This window comes from Scomber scombrus, chromosome 6 (assembly GCF_963691925.1).
Source record: "Scomber scombrus chromosome 6, fScoSco1.1, whole genome shotgun sequence".
NCBI classification, from domain to species: domain Eukaryota; kingdom Metazoa; phylum Chordata; class Actinopteri; order Scombriformes; family Scombridae; genus Scomber; species Scomber scombrus.
Window position 1 is genome coordinate 871,936 of NC_084975.1, and position 20,000 is coordinate 891,935.

At 40.8% G+C, this 20,000-nt stretch overlaps 1 protein-coding gene across 1 annotated transcript in view; it reads left to right on the plus strand.

The window, feature by feature from the left end:
* Positions 1-20,000, plus strand: part of LOC133981650 (metabotropic glutamate receptor 8-like) — a 165,448-nt gene that overhangs the window by 27,657 nt on the left and 117,791 nt on the right. The gene's annotated exons all lie outside the window — the stretch shown is intronic.

A 20,000-nucleotide genomic window follows, 5' to 3' on the forward strand; every position in this document is an offset into this window, starting at 1 on the left:
CCTCTCTCTTTCCTCCCTTTCTTCTTTCCTTCCTCCATCCCCATTTCCTTCCCTCCTTCCTTCTGTCCTTCCTTCCTCCCTCTCTCCTTCCTTCCCTCCTTCCTTCCGTTCTTATTCCCTTTCCTTCCCTCCCTCCTACCTTCCTTCCTTTCTTATTTCCTCCGTCCTTCCTTCTTTCCTTTCCTTCCTTCCCTCCTTCCTTCCTTTCCTTCCTTCTTCCTTCCTCCCTTCCTTCTTCCTCCTTTCATTCTTCCTTCCTTGACTCGAGGACAACAGGAGGCTTAAAAACAGTAAATAGTCAATAAAACACCATATCAACTAGTTTGGCATGATCTTACATTATAACTTTATATTAAATAAAGGTAATGGAATACAATTGTTATCAATATTACATTTACTCTGGTTACCATGGAGACCAGGAACCTGACTGCTTTACTTCTTTCTTCCTTTCTCCTCTTCCTCCCCCCTTTCTTTCTCCTCTTCCTCCAATTTCTTTCTTTCTTTCTCCTCCTACTTCTTGTTCATTCTCTTCTTCCCCCTTCTTCATCTTTCGTTTCCTTCTTTCTTTCTTTCTTTCTTTCTTTCTTTCTTTCTTTCTTTCTTTCTTTCTTTCTTTCTTTCTTTCTAAGTGGATAAAATATGTAATATGTATCATTCTTTTGTGGTTACACCATTTGACATTTTCAGGAGCATTCAGTCTTACTTTTGGTAAAAAATGGTGCAAATGTCATTTCAAATGATATAAAACCAACAAAAATACTAAATGTACATTTTAACAAACCTGATGCTGCTTTTAAATCTAGTTTAACTGATTTATGAATTCATCATCTTACCAACACTTGTTTGTCACTGACTCTGATACTTCTACATTTCAGAGGGAAATATTGTATTGCTGTCTTTCACTAAGCTTTAACCAGGATGCTATTGATTACTCAGCTGAGTGGAGGATTCGGTGCTCGGTGTAGAGAAATGAGAGTACGTCTTGGATCTACACACTCCTCTGTGTTTGCTCCAATAGATTTCTCTCTGATTGTTGAATGTTGGCAGCCGATACGAACACCTGATGTTACCGCTCGGGATGCATGATATTGGATCTTCTGGGTTAGGGTTCTGTAATTCCAATTGCCGATATATATGCTCATATAGTTTTCCCACCTGGCTGCATGCAATCATAGACTGTACCAAGTAAGATCAAAAAAGTCAATATATAAAGACAGAACTTGGGAATTAAGGAATTAAAGGCTGATTTTGAGGGCTCACCAATAACTGTAACTTATTGGTCAGTCCGAAAAGTATAGTATTACAAATGTATAACTAATCTTTTATCTGTTATATCAACAAATAGAGTTATCCTACAAAATTAGAGGGCTGGTGGTCTGGAATGGAGTCATATTACCCGCCTGAATTATTGTCCCACTGATTACACAGACGGGACGAATGTGTCGGATTTAATCTCTGGTTCAATGCAGGAAGTGGCGATACAGTAATGCACGTAACACGCTGGCTGCCAACTGCTGTTCTAAACCAAGAAGAAGAAGTGTGTTCATACAGAGTGGTTTATCCTGTTATCTGACATGTCTCCAGCAGCTCCTCTGAACTGTTTCACTGCTTCTTCTCATTTTAACCTTTTGATACCAAACTGTGGCTCGATGCTCCGGTTGGATCCACACGGGAAGCTGTGGAGCGTCTGCTCGCCTCAGCTCTCCGTGTGGATCCAACCGGAGCATCGGTCGCTGGTTTGTTATCCAGGTTAAAGTGGGAAGAAGCAGCAGATCTGTCAGGAAGTGGAGCCTGTGGGAGCGTCAAGGTGAAACAGCCAGGCGTCATATCGGCAGAAATGCTCATTTTGACCTAATACGATATTTTTAAGCCTTTATCGGTCGGTATTATCGTGCATGTCTTGTTCCTGCTGATGGTTTAGATCATAATATTATACTGACATCACAGCATTTTTATCCATGTGAGGAATAAATCTACAACAGATACTGAACAGACTGAAATATCAAGTTTTTCCTGAAACTCTTTTCAACTTTTAAAATAACACAAACTGAACACTCAGCATTTAATTGTTTTTCTTTAAAAAGGTGCTAATTTCCTTCTTCTGTAAATCCTCCAAACATGCAGCTCTCACCCACACATAATGAGCCTCTGCTCTCCCCTCAACAGCCCCCCCTCCCAAAAGAAACCCCAACAATTAAATCTGCTAGCAGTCGAAGCCTATTGTTATTTAAAGAATGGTCAGTAATTAGCTGCATTGAGCCGAGCTGTTTCCTCTGGAGGCCGAGCGGTTCCTCGCTGTGGAGGATATCGAGCTGAACACGGTGGGAAGTAAAATCCTAATCTTCAGTGAGCAGTGAGAGAGGAGGTCTGACACACATGATAATGATAGTCACTGATTTACTGGGAGGACGAACTGGTAGAAACAGCTCTCACTATACTGCAAAAAAAGATGATAAATAAACATATTTTATTCACCATAATTTACAGTTTTTAAGCAAGTTGAATAATTTGGTACAAAGTTTTTATGGTTACACCACTTAGACATTTTTGCCATAATCCTCTAATATATTCTCTCTAAATGGATTAAAAGCAGAAATTTGATGCTGAGTCCACAAAAAAAGAATGTGAATTTAAGAATTTAACCCTTTAAATTTAAACTAAACCACATGGACACTAAATAACATCACTGACCCTTAAACACATATCTGAAGTGGTGCATGTTGTTGGCCGCTGGATGTTTGTAATACGATCTGGAGATGAAAATATTCACAATAAACCTTTGCATTTGTGTTTGTTTAGTCATTAAATTAAAAAATGTACCCAAACACTAAGGGTGCGTGATATATATCATCTACTAGTGCTGGGTAGAGTTTAAAAAATAACGATACCAGCACCAATCCAAGTAAAGTTATACTGATACCAACTGAGCGCTTCATTAGACACCCATCATGTGAATAGAAGCCACCACTACTCCACATCCAAATGATTTGATTTCTGCACAAATCATTCAAAAAATCTTCAAATTATTAATATTTATTACTCGAAGAACGCTTGTGTTGATTGGCTGTGAGCAAGTCGATATGAATAGTTATACTTTCAGCTCTGGGTGCCAAAAGGATCGATTGCAGGTATCGTTTGATGGGAGACGTTTCGATACTTCTTGGCATTGATTTATTTAGGTCGATACCTTAAAGATATCCTTTAAGTGGTACCAAGTAGTACCGATACCCAGCCCAATGACGATATCTTAATTGTTGTTTTAATGATGTGCAAGCTAACGGTATTGAGTTTGTTCTTCACTTTGCAAAAAACAATCAGAAACATCTGAGTGTCCATGAACCGATGACTTTTTCTGCTGTCTCTATGATTCTCTGGAGAGCTTTTTTGTCTGCAGCAGAGCATCCAGCAAACCACACAGAAATGCAATATGACAGGATGCTCTCGATTGTTGATCTGTGGAAGGAGACCAGCAGCTTTTCACTCAGGTTGTTTTACCTGAGTATATTCTCAGGAAGTGGAGGCACTGTTGGGCCTTTTTAACAGTCGCAGAGGTGTTTAGTGACCATGACAGACAGTCTGTGATGTGGATGCCAAGGAACTCTCTCCACGCACACATCATTTATGAAGAGAGGCTGGTGGTTTGTGTTGAGTTTCCTAAAGTTGATTATGAGTTCTTTCGTTTTTGTAGTGTTGAGGATGACGTTGTTAGCAGGTGGGGAGTTCCAGTCCTCTGAAATGAGGCCAACGTGGAAGTAACTTAAAACTGCATTCTATCAAAAGGCCACCAGGGGGCGACCGTTTTGGTGTCAAAAGGACTTCCGTCTCTATACAAGTCAATGGAGAATTCACCAACTTCTCACTTGATTTCTAACCTCAGTAAACGTTTTCAAAATGTGTTTATGGTCTCAATCGCTAGTTTAAAGCCTTCTTCAATGCAGTATGATGTTCATTTGGGACATTTTGGCCTCCCTGATTTTTTATGTGACGATAAAGCAGGGTATGCATTAGGGCGTGGCTACGTGGTGATTGACAGGTTGATTGGTTCACAGGTTCAGGAGGGCGCCTCATGCTCCTCCTGATGCCCATATAAGTAGAATCCATGTTTTAACTTTTCCCAGCATGCACCTGAAATTTTCAAGATGGCGCTGCTCAGATCCGATACTATTGGCCTCCGAGCAGCAGTCCACAAACCAATGGCTGACGTCACGGATGTTACGTCCATTATATATACAGTCTGTGGTTGTTAGCAGTATTGCCCAGCCCGACCTAAGACTGTCATATTTGAAGATGAACTACGAGATGAACTGTAGCATGAGTCTGGCTGCTGAACTGATCCCACAGTTCACTTCCTACTTCTTGTCCAACATCATTTTATCAACATTAACAGTTAAAAATATCAGAATCTCTAATGCTAATGATCTAATCTAAGGGAGGTCACATTCATCAGGCTGAAAGAAGACATCTGTAGAATATGACGAACACTTGTAGGAGCAAACCTCACAGAGAGAAGAAAGCATATGCAGATGTTCTCCCATGAGGACGCTCACATGTCCCAGCAGGAGGAAGAGGAGTGTGGACTGTGATTGAGGCTCTGCTGTCATGATGAACTGAAGCAGCAGCTCCACACAGTCATTAACCAACGTGACAGAAGGAGGTTTCCCTCAGCAGGATGGAAGGATTTCAGGAGGAAGGAGTGAGACAGCGAGCAGGCAGCAGCTTCACATGCTCATAATTTAAAATGGTCAAAGAGACAATGATGAGTGGCAGCAATGAAGATAAATACGGTAAACAATCGAAGCCAACTTTCATGTGAAGGTGACTTCAGGATCAGAAACGAGCTGTGATGTGAATAAAAAGGCTGCAGACTGGTGTCTTCATGATGTTTCACCTCAGCACTCAGAGCGGATCCTTTCATATGTTAATGTGTTTGAGCCGCAGCACATTTCCAATTAGACCTGCTGAAGGTTGATGCTCCTGTCTGAGGAAGAAACAAACACTCAGAGTCCTGCTGGCTCTGAGTCCTGCTGGCTCTGAGTCCTGGTCTGCACTCCGTCTCTCTCTCTGATGCAGCGATACAGCGTGGAGCAGCTCATCTGAAGCTTCTCTGCACATTGAGTCCTGTCTGTTCCTGCATGCTGACTCAGCTCAGCTGTAATCCTTCCTCTCTGCGGATATTTGCCTTCCATCCCAACACAGCTGTGATCCGTCTGTTCGTGCCAGGAGCATAAATCAATACGTAGAGAGTCCTGACTTCTCCATTTTAAACATTTTGAATCCTAAATTAACATATTGAATTAAACCCTCCTGTTGTTTTGCTGCAACTTTTGTTCTCCTTGACCCAGTTTGGTTCGACTCTTTCTGAAAACATGAGGTTTAAATTATCACCTGATTCTACATTAGGCCTTTTTTAGCAAACTTCCAACTTATTACCACAGAGTTTACACATATTCCTCGAAATTATGGCCTCATTTAAATAAAATTATACCTCATTTTTGAGTGGAGCCTGCTGTTCTTCCAACAGGGGGGTTAATTTATCAATCAATCTTTACTTATATAGCACCAAAGGACTGTACTCTTTAATTTATGTACTCTTATTGAGCTAATTCATAGTAAATTGTATTATTATAAATGTATTACAAAAAAGTATCTCAAAATGGTATAATTTTGGGAATTTTAATCTTTCACAATTGTATAATGATAATGAAAAAATTAGGATTTTGATTAAGTTTAAGCATTCGAGGCTTCACAGAAGTATGTTTGTCAGTGTGTTTGAGGCCTGGATGTGTTACAGTGGGACAGTCCAGATAAATAATGCGTAAAAATATACTTACAATGCAGAAAAAGCTGCTGGAGCGACTTCCTGCTGTCAGCTGACAGAGAGATCGTCTCTGTTGGTTATTCCCCGTCGACTCGACTCACTGTGAGAACAACAACAGAGCTAAACTATCTCCATTTTAACCAGTCGGATAAAATACTCGAGTCTTAAAGTCAGATATGGAGACAATCTAACATGGTGAGTTTAGAGGTGCAGACTATGATGTGCAGCATTAGTGTAAATCTTTAAAGTCTGTTTTCCAACAACAGCAGTTAGAGTTTGTACAGTACATTTAGACGTGTAAAGTGCTGAGTTCACTTCTCCGTTCTGCTTACAGTCACTCTATCCCATTATTTAGTCATTTAAAAGCTTTTAATATGAAGCAGTAAAGCAGGAAATGTTGGGTTATCATCGGCGGTAACTTAAAACAATATGAACAGTAAAGTGTGGTATGAAGCCGTAGAGACAGTCAATCAAACAGTGTTGTTATTTAACCCTCCTGTTGTCCTCGAGTCAAGGAAGGAAGGGAGGAAGAAGGGTGGAAGGGAGGAAGAAGGGTGGAAGGGAGGGAGGAAGGAAGGATGGAAGGGAGGAAGAAGGGTGGAAGGGAGGGAGGAAGGAAGGATGGAAGGGAGGAAGAAGGGTGGAAGGGAGGGAGGAAGGAAGGATGGAAGGGAGGAAGAGGGAAGGAAAGGAGGAAGGAAGGAAGGATGAAAGGGAGGAAGAATGAAGGAAAGGAGGGTGGAAGGGAGGGAGGAAGGAAGGATGGAAGGGAGGAAGAAGGAAGGAAAGGAGGAAGGAAGGAAGGATGGAAGGGAGGACAAAGGAAGGAAAGGAGGGAGGAAGGAAGGGAGGAAGGAAATGAGGGAGGGAGGAAGGAAGGAAGGAAGGAAGGAAGGAAGGAAGGAAGGAAGGAAAGGAGGGACTAAGGAAGGAAGGGAGGAAGGAAGGAAGGATGGAAGGGAGGAAGAAGGGTGGAAGGGAGGGAGGAAGGAAGGATGGAAGGGAGGAAGAAGGGTGGAAGGGAGGGAGGAAGGAAGGATGGAAGGGAGGAAGAGGGAAGGAAAGGAGGAAGGAAGGAAGGATGAAAGGGAGGAAGAATGAAGGAAAGGAGGGTGGAAGGGAGGGAGGAAGGAAGGATGGAAGGGAGGAAGAAGGAAGGAAAGGAGGAAGGAAGGAAGGATGGAAGGGAGGACGAAGGAAGGAAAGGAGGGAGGAAGGAAGGGAGGAAGGAAATGAGGGAGGGAGGGAGGAAGGAAGGAAGGAAGGAAGGAAGGAAGGAAAGGAGGGACTAAGGAAGGAAGGGAGGAAGGAAGGAAAGAAGGACAGAGGAAAGAAGGAAAGGAAGAAGGACAGAAGGAAGGGAGGAAAGAGAGAGAGAAGGAGGGAGGGAGGAAGGACAGGAAGGAAAGAAAGAGAGAAGGAAGGAAGGAAGGAAGGAAGGAAGGAAGGAAGGAAGGAAGGAAGGAAGGAAGGAAGGAAGGAAGGAAGGGAGAAAAGAAGGAACAGTCAAAACAGACGGGGTCAATTTGACCCAGAAGGACGACACAAATGTTAACTCAAAATAAGAAAAAAAGCTTAGATTCAGCATCTGATGGTTGTTAAACTCCATTTACATTCATGGAACAGACAACAACGTCGTGTAGCTGAAGCTTGCTGTGTGTCCAGTCACACTGACTCAGACTGTGTCAGCGTAGTGAGTCTGTTTGACATCAGGCCCACATTAACAAAGACCTGCATGTGTGAATATCTCATGAAAACTAAATAAAACCCAAAGAGACTGAAGTTGTGAACCTTTAAAACACACATTCAGTCGTCTCTCTGTGTAGCCGCGCTGCAGCGTGTCCTGTCCACACTCCACTGAGCTGATGTGCTGAACACGAATGGAGAAAATGTTCCTGAAGTGGAGGACCGATCTTAAAGCTGAGCACTTTACATAATCCCCTCAGGGCGGAGATGAGATGAGCGCCTGCTGTCTTCAGCAGGACGAGGAGAGAATCTAAAAAGGAGAAAGTTAAAGCTGAGACCTTCAGACGGCGGCTCAGCGTCTGACCTCGATGTTTGTTTGTTTGTGTGTTTGTGTGTTCGGGTTGGACTGTCTGGCTGACACAAAGCCTCATTTGTTTGTTCTGTGTGGCGGCTGCAGATCCTCATCGCTGACACCTGCACTGTGCTGCATCAGCTGATCCTTAATCCATCACTACGTTTTTGTGAAAAGTTCTCAGTAACAATATCAAGTTTTAAACTAGTGATTTACTTTATCAGGTTCACCTGCTGTTAAAGCAGCAGTCAGGTGTCCATATGAACAATGAAAGAGGTTTTCCTCTCTGTAATCATTCCTCCTGTTCATACTGACTATTAACACGCTGATGTCCCACCTGTGAGGCATTCAGGATCACAAATGAGACCAGGCTGATGACTGTAATCAAAAAGGAAAGAACAGTAACCTTTTAATTGTGGGAACATTATTTTCAGGCTTGTGCACAAATATGATGAGGCTTGAAAGATCTTCCAGTGTTCAGTGATGGAGGACTGTGTCACAGTGTTTCCACACAGTCATTTAAAGTAGCTGATCAGCTTCTATTGAGCTTCATCAGTGTGAGTTAGTCATATCAAGTGATATCTGACACATTTACAGTCTTTCTAGCATCAGATTCCCTCTTAGTGTTTCCCTGTTGAGCTGTGGTGGAAGTATAGTAACACAAAGACTTTGCTACTAAAAACACTGTAACGCTGAAACATAGAAGATGAAGATTTGACTCATTCAGACGACTGAAGCTTAATATTAGCTTCAGATCAACTTTTAAATCCTTTTAAATAAAGGAGGACTGTGGATTTAGTCCTCCATCACTTCCATTGTAAGAGCATTATGAAGGGATACTATCTTTTGTAGTGTAAATGCTAAAGTGTCCTGATGCGTCCCGACATGGATGTAACAGGAAAATAGGTCATCAATGCAGGACGTGGAGGCTGTTTTAGTAAACGGTTGAAAGAATCTGGTCAGCACTGTTGCCCCACAGTAAGAAGATCTTGGGTTCGATACCTGGCTGAGGTCTTTCTGCGTTGAGTTTGCATCGGTTTTCTCCCATTGTCACAAACATGTATGTTAGTTAATTTTGACCAACGTACTGATACAGACCTGGAGTTGATCCCTGGGTGCTGCACAGTGCTCCGAATACTTGGGATGGTTAAATGCAGAGACTGAATCTCACTGTATGTTGAGACATATAAAGTACCTTTGAATCTGTAGTCACCTGAATGGGAATAACTCTTACATGTTTATTAGTTCTTGAAACATTTTTATTATCTCTTAGCTCTTTAGCACTAAACACTAATCTGACAGCAGTGTGTCTCAGCTGTTCACCTGATATGCAGGTTAATGTCAGGTGTGACCGCGTCTATATTAAACCAGCTAAATTCTAAAATGCTGTTTTCGGGATAAAACGATATTTATCCACAGCAGTGAGTTTCAGTTTGTTTCAGCAGTTTAATTCGAATGAAACTGTCAGATTAGATAATAAAGAGAAAAACACTCGCAGGAGCTTGTCATCATCTTCCATTGAAACACTTCACTGCTGCCCCATCTGGTCTGTCAGTGATATGACAGCGTTTCTACAAAGCTTCATCTCCTCCCAAAATACTACAATAGCGTCTCTGAAGGCCATTTTTTAAAAGCTCAGGGGAGAAAATCAGCTTTTCAGTCTGGATGGAGGAATAAAACGGAGGGAAGATGATGCATTTATGAATTTAACCGGCTTAGTGTGGACACAGTCTGAGAAATACTATGAATTTGTTTCACTAAGTCCTCCAAGCAGGAAAATCAGGGATGATATGATTTGTGGTTTTTGCAAGATATCAACAAAAGTGTGATATCTGTGAGAGTTGAACTTGTTTTTTTTCCTTGTGGTGTCTCTGACATGTTTCTCATGTTTCTCAGCTTCAGACATTTGAGTTTCTGTGTCGTCTGTAACACTTCAGAGACGTCTGAAGTCTCTCAGTTGGCTGAGTGTCTTCAGAAGAAAGAAACATAAAACAAACAGGAGTTTATTCTCCTCTGCGGCTGCTGACGGGGGATCACATCTTCTTTCAGCTTCTTTCTAATCACACGTCAAACTTTGCTTCACCTTTGCTCCCCTGAGCTTCAAAAGCCTGAAAGCCATCAGAGAGACATGTGACCCAGGTTAATGTCAGTCTGTTCTCACTCTGACGTTCTTTAGTGACGGGTTTCATATCAAACAGCTGAGAGGATCTGAATCCCTTTAAAGATCCTCCACACGGTGAAGAAGTTCAGACTTTTCTCAGGTTGGGATCAGCTGTTGGATGGAGAGTTTCTTCATGGTTGTTTCTACTGCAGGAGACAGTCAGAGCTGCAAACCACCAACATGATGTCTTCACTTTTTGTCAGGGAATCTGTGGGTTTAATGATACGAACGGAACTAAATATTAGCTGATGATACCAGTACCACTTGTGATACTGATACCAGCTGAGTACTTCATTAGATTCCCATTAACACATTTAGGTCTCTGTCTTGTATCCGGTGTAACAGGCGTGTAGTGTAGACTCACTTTAGAGCGTTTAGGAGGCATCTTGGCTGCTGAACTGCTAAGCGCGCTAACTCAGATTCACCACGACTTCATTGGTGTCCATACTAAAAGTCATATTTTCTAGCTCTGGGTGCAAAAAGGAATGATTGCACGTATCGTTTGATGGAAGAGGTTTCAATACTACTTGATATCGTTTTATTTCAGTAGATACTTTAAAGGTATCGAGTACCAATACCCAGCCCTACTGAATATCTTTATATTTTATTGTTTCGGGATAAAAATCTTCGTTGTTGATTATTTTCCTTAATGTATGACCCTGAAAACGATGCTATGAGAACTCTGAGAGTGAACCAGAACAGTGAAGTTGTAGCCGGACAGTTAAACAATGACCTGAGACTCACTATAAAGCTCCGTAAAGCTGAGAGGAAGCTGCAGAGTCTCTGATAATTCTCTGTAGGTTCATCACTAGCAGACACTAACACATCACACACTGACAGTGAACACGTTGTTTAAAGAAATATAAATTACAGCTGCTTATTTTTCTGTGGAATAAAACCTGATAACACATCACGAATACTCCCTTGTTTTAACTATTTAAAGGTTTCTACAGATCATTCATTTCCTCTGCATCAAAATTTCAGGAACATTTTTATTTCTTGCTTCAAATCTGTCTCTGTGTTTCCTAAAAGTCCAAGATGACGTCCTCAACTCAAAGATCTTCAGTTTACTGTCACAGAGACAAAAGAAACCAGAGAATATTCAACATGTAAGAAGCTAAATAATTGAATTTGCACTTTGTGATGATTAATTATTGATTAAAATAGTTGCTATTTAAGGTTCGTCACTACAAGCCAACACATTACACACTGTCCTTGTTATGTGAACATATTGATTATAGCCACTTTTAGCTTTTAACTAAAAAAAAAACGTATTTAACTAAAAGGGAAAGCTATTTTTTCCAGCAGTGAGTCTCTGACGTCGCTGAGAGAAACAGAGCAGCCGCAGCACGAGTCAGCATTTCACCTCGGGGGTAAAAACTGTTTATTGTCCAGAGAAGAGACGGATGACAGTAAATACAGCTTTGCTTTAAATAAGAAAACCAGAGTGCAGAGTGAACGATTATGGACGTGTGCTGTCATGTCAGATGGATTTCTTCTTTACAGAGCGCAGCCGGGCAGAAAGCTTTAAGCTGTCGCAGGATGACGAGCATCAATCACTGTCACCGAAAACACCCTGAGATGGCAGAAACCGGCGAGTGCTGTGAAGGCGCGTGTAGATGTCCACACGCGTTACTCTGTCCTCGGTGTGAGGTTGGGTCTGATCTGGCTCGCTGGTCTCAGGTAGAAAGGTCCGGTGTTGAGGCTAATGAGCGACGTCAGGACGCCATTTATCAGCCGCTCACCTGCAGGTGTCTGCTTGTCCCGCTGAGACCTCCACTGATCCCTCAGACAAAACAAGTGCAGGTTATTTCAACCCATTTACAAAGACTTTAATGACCCAATAAAAATGTAAGTAAAACTCTGTGTGCATAGGGGAGAACAGGTTGGTAGTCACACTCTTTACTTTGAATTCCTCATAAACTGTATACTGAATAGATTCTCTTTTAATGTGTAAGTCTAAAGCATCAGGTCGGAATAGAGAAGTCTGACTCTCCTTCAGCTGATTCTGTTCTAAAGATATGAACCGTCTGATATGTGACATCGTCCCCATCGTGACGTTGGTAGTAAGACACCATGGAGGTTGGTGGTAAGACACCATGTAGGTTGGTAGTAAGACACCATGGAGGTTGGTAGTAAAACACCAAGGAGGTTGGTAGTAAGACACCACGGAGGTTGGTAGTAAGACACTATGGAGGTTGGTAGTAAGACATCATGGAGGTTGGTAGTAAGACACCATGGAGGTTGGTAGTAAAACACTATGGAGGTTGGTAGTAAGACACCATGGAGGTTGGTAGTAAGACACCATGGAGGTTGGTAGTAAAACACCAAGGAGGTTGGTAGTAAGACACTATGGAGGTTGGTAGTAAGACACCATGGAGGTTGGTAGTAAGACACCATGGAGGTTGGTAGTAAGACACTATGGAGGTTGGTAGTAAGACACCATGGAGGTTGGTAGTAAGACACCATGGAGGTTGGTAGTAAGACATCATGGAGGTTGGTAGTAAGACACCATGGAGGTTGGTAGTAAGACATCATGGAGGTTGGTAGTAAGACACCATGGAGGTTGGTAGTAAGACATCATGGAGGTTGGGAGTAAAACACCACGGAGGTTGGTAGTAAGACACTATGGAGGTTGGTAGTAAGACACCATGGAGGTTGGTAGTAAAACACCACGGAGGTTGGTAGTAAGACACTATGGAGGTTGGTAGTAAGACACCATGGAGGTTGGTAGTAAGACATCATGGAGGTTGGTAGTAAGACACCATGGAGGTTGGTAGTAAAACACCACGGAGGTTGGTAGTAAGACACTATGGAGGTTGGTAGTAAGACACCATGGAGGTTGGTAGTAAGACATCATGGAGGTTGGTAGTAAGACACCATGGAGGTTGGTAGTAAGACATCATGGAGGTTGGTAGTAAGACACCATGGAGGTTGGTAGTAAGACACTATGGAGGTTGGTAGTAAGACATCATGGAGGTTGGTAGTAAGACACCATGGAGGTTGGTAGTAAGACATCATGGAGGTTGGTTGTAAAACATTATGGAGGTTGGTAGTAAGACACTATGGAGGTTGATTGTCTCTGAGTTATTTTAATGGAAAAAAATCTAAAATGCAGACAATCTTAAAAAGTTATTTAAATTGTTTGGTTTCATTGAAATACAACAACCTAACATCTCAGCACCAAGAGAACATAAACAGGAACAATCATTCCATTCCTACTCTGATCCTTTACTGCAGTAAAAAGTACCAATACAGCAAAGTACAAATACTCTATTAGAAGTCCTGCATGAAAAATCCTACTGCAGTAAAAGTACTGCAGTATTATGAGTGATGTAGTATGTAGTATTACAGTAAAAGTACTGCAGTATTACGAGCGATGTAGTATGTAGTATTACAGTAAAAGTATTGCAGTATTATGAGCGATGTAGTATGCAGTACTACAGTAAAAGTACTGCAGTATTATGAGCGATGTAGTATGCAGTACTACAGTAAAAGTATTGCAGTATTATGAGTGATGTAGTATGCAGTATTACAGTAAAAGTACTGCAGTATTATGAGCGATGTAGTATGCAGTATTACAGTAAAAGTATTGCAGTATTATGAGCGATGTAGTATGCAGTATTACAGTAAAAGTACTGCAGTATTATGAGTGATGACTTATTTTAAAGAAGATATTTATATTCATTTATGATCCATGAAAGAATCTCAGTCTTTGAACACAATCAACTCTCAACTGCTTTTGTGATTTCTGGACATTTTCTCTCTCGACCAATCACTTTCTCTTAAAAGTATATATTAATAAAATCTCTCAGTGTAACTTCACCTCTGCGCTGCTGATTGCTCCACTGATCAGCAGGTTGTCCAATTAAACTGCTTATTAAATGTGCAGCAGTCCTCCAGCCGTGGAAGAGACTCTTCAAGCTGCTCATTTCACAAACCACAGCACTGCTATTATAATTATCATCATTATTAATATTATTATTATTATTACTACAATCATTTAATGAAGTGAATTTTCTTACCCACAAACTCAAAAAGCCACATTTTGCTCATTGAAGGAATATATGAGGTTTGTCTTTATGTTTGATATATATATATATATATATATATATATATATATATATATATATATATATATATATATATATATATACATATAATAATTCATATTATAATCATGTGGTGATACGGTTATTAGTTATGGCAACGTTCACCTCCTTCACTTTGTACAGCAGCTGAAGAAGAGAAGAACAATCCACTGTTTCATTTAAAGAATGAGACTAAAGTATAAACTATTGTACTCAGTTATCTCCATTCATACAATTCTTGGTATTGAGACAACAAAAGACAAAGAGTTGTTTGTGAGAGGACGAAGTGACGGCTACAAAAGGACCAATCATCTTAATTATAGGTTCATCAATCAGTCAAACTTTATTTATACAGCAGCTTTCATTCAGGTTCATGTAGTTCAAAGTGTTTCACAGCTGATAATAAAACAGAACAAGTGACGACATAAAGAAAATGAATAAAAAATGATGAAGGAACAAAGAACAAATTAAAACCATTGAAACCAAGGGAGAAAAATAAAGATGATAAAAAACGTTTAGAAAATGTAAATAAAATAAGAGAAATAAGATAATAAAACATAAAGAAAAAAAGAAAAAATGAGAGAGAATAAAAGAAAGGTTTATTAAAAGTTAGACTAAAAGAAACAATGTTAAAATAGATTTTTTTTTAAAGTAAAATGAAATAAAAGCGATAAAGTTTGACTAAAACGGTTAAAAAAGAGATTAAAAGACAAAAAGAAACATGAATATAGTTGATAAGAAGATAAAACTTCATGTTTCAAATATAACGCAAATGTGTCTATTCATCTATTTTTCCTTTTGAAAGTGAAGAAGAAAAAGATATCCATCCTTCATCCACCAGTATCCATGACAACCCGCTCCTCCAAATTAAACGCAGGATGACATCATCACTGTTAATCGATAATGATGATTGATGATGTGACTGTGGTAAAAGCTCCGGTCAGGTTTAGTTTGTTAAAGGTTAGAGAAACATGAGCTGTGGGTTACTATTTCCACCTTCGTCGTCACGGCAACAACAATAACCACAGGGGTTAAAGGCTAAAGGTTAGGGCACGATTGTAGTTAATGTTAAAAGGTCAATATCTTTTGGTTTTAGACTGAGAACGGAAATAATCAAAGTATAAATACCTCAAAAATGCTCGAGTTGTGTTTAGTTACTTTCCATCACTGATTAAAGTGATGAGAAGAACAAACAGAAGCAGGATTCAGATTCATTTAGTGGACAGAAAATATATCTGCAACCATATTGATCAAACTTTTAATAAATAATATAGAAAACTAATATTTCATATCTGCAGCTTTCAGGTATTTCATGATGCTTCTCTGTGTTGAATAAATGATCATAAGATGTTTTAGAGCAGCGGTGTCAAACATACGGCCCGTGGGCCAAAACCGGTCCGCCGAGGAGTCCAATCCGGCCCACTTTTCTTCCTTCCTTCCTTCTTTCCTTTTTTCCATCTATCCTTCCTTCCTTCCTTCTTTATTTCCTTCCTTCCTCCTGTTTCAGATAACAAATAACATAAACTGATCTTGTCCTTTGGGCTGAAACCAGACTTGTGAATTTTGTCTTTTTACCCGACTGCAGTCATATTTATGTGATGTCGAATGCAAAAGTAAAAAGTAACTCCAGCCTTTTGGGTAAACATTCGTCGAAACCTTTTAAAGTCTCTAAAAAGTAAAAGCTGAGTAAAGCTGCAGACTCTTTAAATGTGTCCTTTGTGTTTAGTTCTGGAGGAAATGAGCTTCGGCTTCTCTCTGAGGGTTAAACCTGCAGCGCGCTGATAGTGTCGGCTCCTGAGCAGGTTTGTATTTACAGTACAGGCCTTTAATTTGCAGTCTGTCACTGAGCCAGTCAGGCTGAGTGACATTTGAATTGCCGTCAGGCCCTCGGCCGTCCGTCTCTCTCCTTCCTTCTCCTCCTCTATGAATCCTGATGAGGCGTCCGGCGGCGCTCGGCCCAACGCGTCGTCCTCTGACTGAAGTGAAATCAATCAGCCCTTCAATCCTTCTCTAAAGGATCATTATCCAGCAGCGCCGAGCCTGTCCGACTGTCTGCTGCAGGATCTATGACCCGCTCCGCCTCTCTCATTCACACAGCAAAGCTCACTAACTCGCATCTGACAAGAAGCTGAACAACAGCAGGATGAGGAAGGTCAGGATTAAAAGGTTCAAACATGAACTGTTTAACACCCCTGTTGTCCTCGAGTCAAGGAAGGAAGGGAGGAAGAAGGGAGGAAAGGAGGAAGAAGGAAGGAAAGGAGGGAGGGAGGGAGGGAGGGAGGGAGGGAGGGAGGGAGGGAGGGAGGAAGAAGGAAGGAAAGGAAGGAGGGAGGGAGGGAGGGAGGAAGACGGAAGGAAGAAGAAAGGAATGGAGGAAGAAGGAAGGAAAGGAGGGAGGGAGGGAGGGAGAAAGAAGGAAGGAAAGGAGGGGAGGAAGGAAAGGAGGGAAAGAAGGAAGGAAGAAAGGACGGAGGAAGGAAGGAAGGAAGGAAGGATGGAGGAAGGAAGAAGGAAGGAAAGGAGGGAAAGAAGGAAGGTAGGAGGGAGAAAGGAAGGGAGGAAATAAGGAAGGAAGGGAGGACAGAAGGAAGGAAGAAAGGGGGATGGAGGAAGGAAAGAAGGAAGGGAGGAAAGAGAGAGGAAGGAAAGAAAGAGAGAAGGAGGGAGGGAGGGAGGAAGGACAGATGGAAGGAAGGAAGGGAGGAAAGAAGGAAGGAGGAGGACGACACAAAGGTTAACACTGCAGGAAGGTTGGAAATGACACAGAGCGACATTTAAAAATGTTTGTTTTTTAACTTCCTGTCTCCAGTTAGTTTGATGTTTGAGACCTCAGACAGTCAACAGAGGACATTCATCATCAGACTTTACTTCTTCTGATTCATATGCAGCTTTTTTTCTTCTCCTTAAAAATCACTTTAATGTCCTATTTATATGCAAAATGGAGTCTGTTTAAAAAGGAGCGTAACAACACCTAGATTCAATTTAATTTAATCAACATTTGCAAAAATTGACGCTGAGAAAAAAAAATGTCTCCTCTCCTCTGTCTGTTTTTAAATCTCTTCTCCTTTGACACCTTGTGCAAAGAAAACAGCTTCTATAGACTAAAGTGTGTAAGTAAGTAAGAAAGTAGAAACAACGTTATATATTTGAGCGCCAGGAATTTACAGTATTAGAGAAGCCGTTCATATTAAATTACCGTTAATCACAGCGGCTGATTCATCGTCTGCTGAAGAAGAGCGGAGCGAAAGCAGGGCTGCAGAAAAGAAAAGAAAAAGCTTTATCTCTTTATTAAAAGTGCAGCGCTGAACAGAACGGACTTGATGAACTTGAACAAAGGAACCAACACGACTGAAGAGAAAAACCAAGACAAGAAGTAATATGCTGAGAGGGAACAGGGGACTAGACAAAAGGCAGGATGCTGATGAGACTGATGCAGGACAGGTGTGGAGAGAAGGATTCTGGGTAGAAACACATAAACACAAATATAAATGAGCATTAAGCTGCGTTCAGACCAAACGCGATGAACGCGACAAATGAGAATCTGTAGCGCTATCGCTCGAGTTTCGACGCCTGACCATTTTGTGACCATTATGTAAAATTCTTCCGTGTAGCGATCCCGCCCATTCTCACTAGATAACAACAACATTGCTTCTTCAATCATCAACCATGGCTGAGATCACTTCCTCTTTTCTCTCATATGTGTCCCTGAGGCTCCTGAGGCTCCTGAGGCTCCTGAGGCTCGTCCATTTCCTGCGACATCAACTGATATTAATTAACTGTTGAATCTAGTAAACCAGTAACTTTATGCCGGGAGATCCAGCTGTTTAATTTTTTTCTTCTTCAAAACTTTATAAAGGAAAACCAGCTATGCTAACAGAAGAATGAATGAATGAAGCGTCTGAAGCGAATGCATGAATGAATGAATTGAATGAATGAATCAAGCGATGATCCAACAATTGATATTTATGATCAAGCGGCGCGATAGAAGCGATTCAATCGATTTTTTTTCGTGTCAGACGCTTTTGGTCGGAACGCAGCTTTAGAGTTAGTGTTTGAGGGTTTGCAGATTCCTGCTTCCTCGCTGAAAAGAAAAAAGGTAAAAAGATGCCGTTTTCCTGCGTGTTCCCTTTATGGAAAACTGAGCGGATTGAATGTGATGAGTTATGTTTTAGCCCCGTTTCCACTGAAGGGACTTCTGGGTAATTTGACGGGGCTGTTGGCGCTAAACTGTTTATCATGTGAAATATTATTGATATTCTGGTCACTTCACATTTAGTACTCGTTTAACTCGTTTAGCACTTGATTGTTTATTGTATATGTTTAAGGGTTTCTGTATTGTGCTTTAAGGGTTTCTGTATTATATATCACACATCTTCTTGCTTCTGTTTGCTGCTGAAACAAGTGAATTTCCCCTTTGTGGGATTAATAAAATACAATCTAATCTATAGCAGTAACCTCCCCGATGGACTCCTGGATCCTAGATCTTAGACCCTAGAAAGTTTTAAATCATTGCTGAAGACTCATCGCTTTTCCTAGTTGAGCTTTACATCCTGACTTTTATTGTGTAACTATTTACTATTTACTTTTATCTCTTGTGTTTTTATAGTTTATTATACTCGTAATTGTAAAAGATTAAAAGCCAGTCTTTACAACTTTGACACTACATCAAGTAATGAACCACTAACATTAAAACAGAACTCAAGAGATAGATAAAATAGTTTGTTTTACTTATTTGCATTTATGTAATCAATGTAGAGTTGAATGCATATGGGGTTGTCTTATATATTTATTCTAAAGAAAGCAACTGAGCTGTGGAGAAGAAGCTGTGAAGTTATCTTGAAGTATTCGTACATTTAGACCATATGGACATCTGGTGTTGAGTTTTCTTTTCCCGGTCTGCTCTGTTCTTCCTCTTCCTCTGACCAGGAGTCCAGATGGCGTTTCATACCGACACTGATAAAGAGGGTTGATGAAGTGTATCTGGAAATGCTGTACTGATGTCTGATTCACCCAGGGTTTAATAATAATAATAATGCATTTTATTTAAAGACACATTACAAGGCACATATAACAGTAAAAAACATTCAAACATTATAAATCAGCTAACATTGATGTGGAAGTTAGTCAATGTCAATGTCATCTTTATTTATATAGCACATTTAAAACAGCCAATGGTCTACCAAAGTGCTTTACAGTAAAATAAGCAGAAACAATAAAAACAAACAAACAATAAAAGGCAATTAAAACAATTAAAAATAATAATAATATAGAGAAATAAAACAGATAAAAGACCCAATAAAAGCAGCTATACTCCGCCAAAGTGAACAAGTGGGTTTTAAGTAGTGTTTTAAAAGTGGAGAGGCTGTTTGCAGTCCGCACAGTGAGCGGTAATGTGTTCCACAGGGTGGGAAAGGCAAAGGCTCGATCTCCTCTAGTTTTTAAGAAGGATCGAGGAACCTCCAGTACCACCTGGTTAGCTGACCTAAGGGCTCTGGAGGGCTGATGCAGTTTAATAAGGTCAGACAGGTATTCTGGGGCCATTCAGAGACTTAAAAACAAATAAAAGAATCTTAAAATCAATCCTGAACCGGAAGCCAGTGAAGAGAAGAGAGCACCGGAGTTATGTGCTGGCGTTTCTTTGTCCCAGTTAAGAGACGAGCTGCTGCATCTGAACCAGCTGCAGGCGGTGAAGCTCTGACTGGTCAATGCCGACATACAGGGAGTTGCAGTAGTCTAAGCGAGATGTAATAAAAGCATGGATGGTTTAACTTTGGCTAGAAGCCTCAGCTGAAAAAAGCTAGACTTGACCACTGAGCTGACTTGTTTATCTCATTTAAAAGCACCATCAATAATCACACCAAGACTCCTGGCGTGGGATCCTATGTAAGGTGC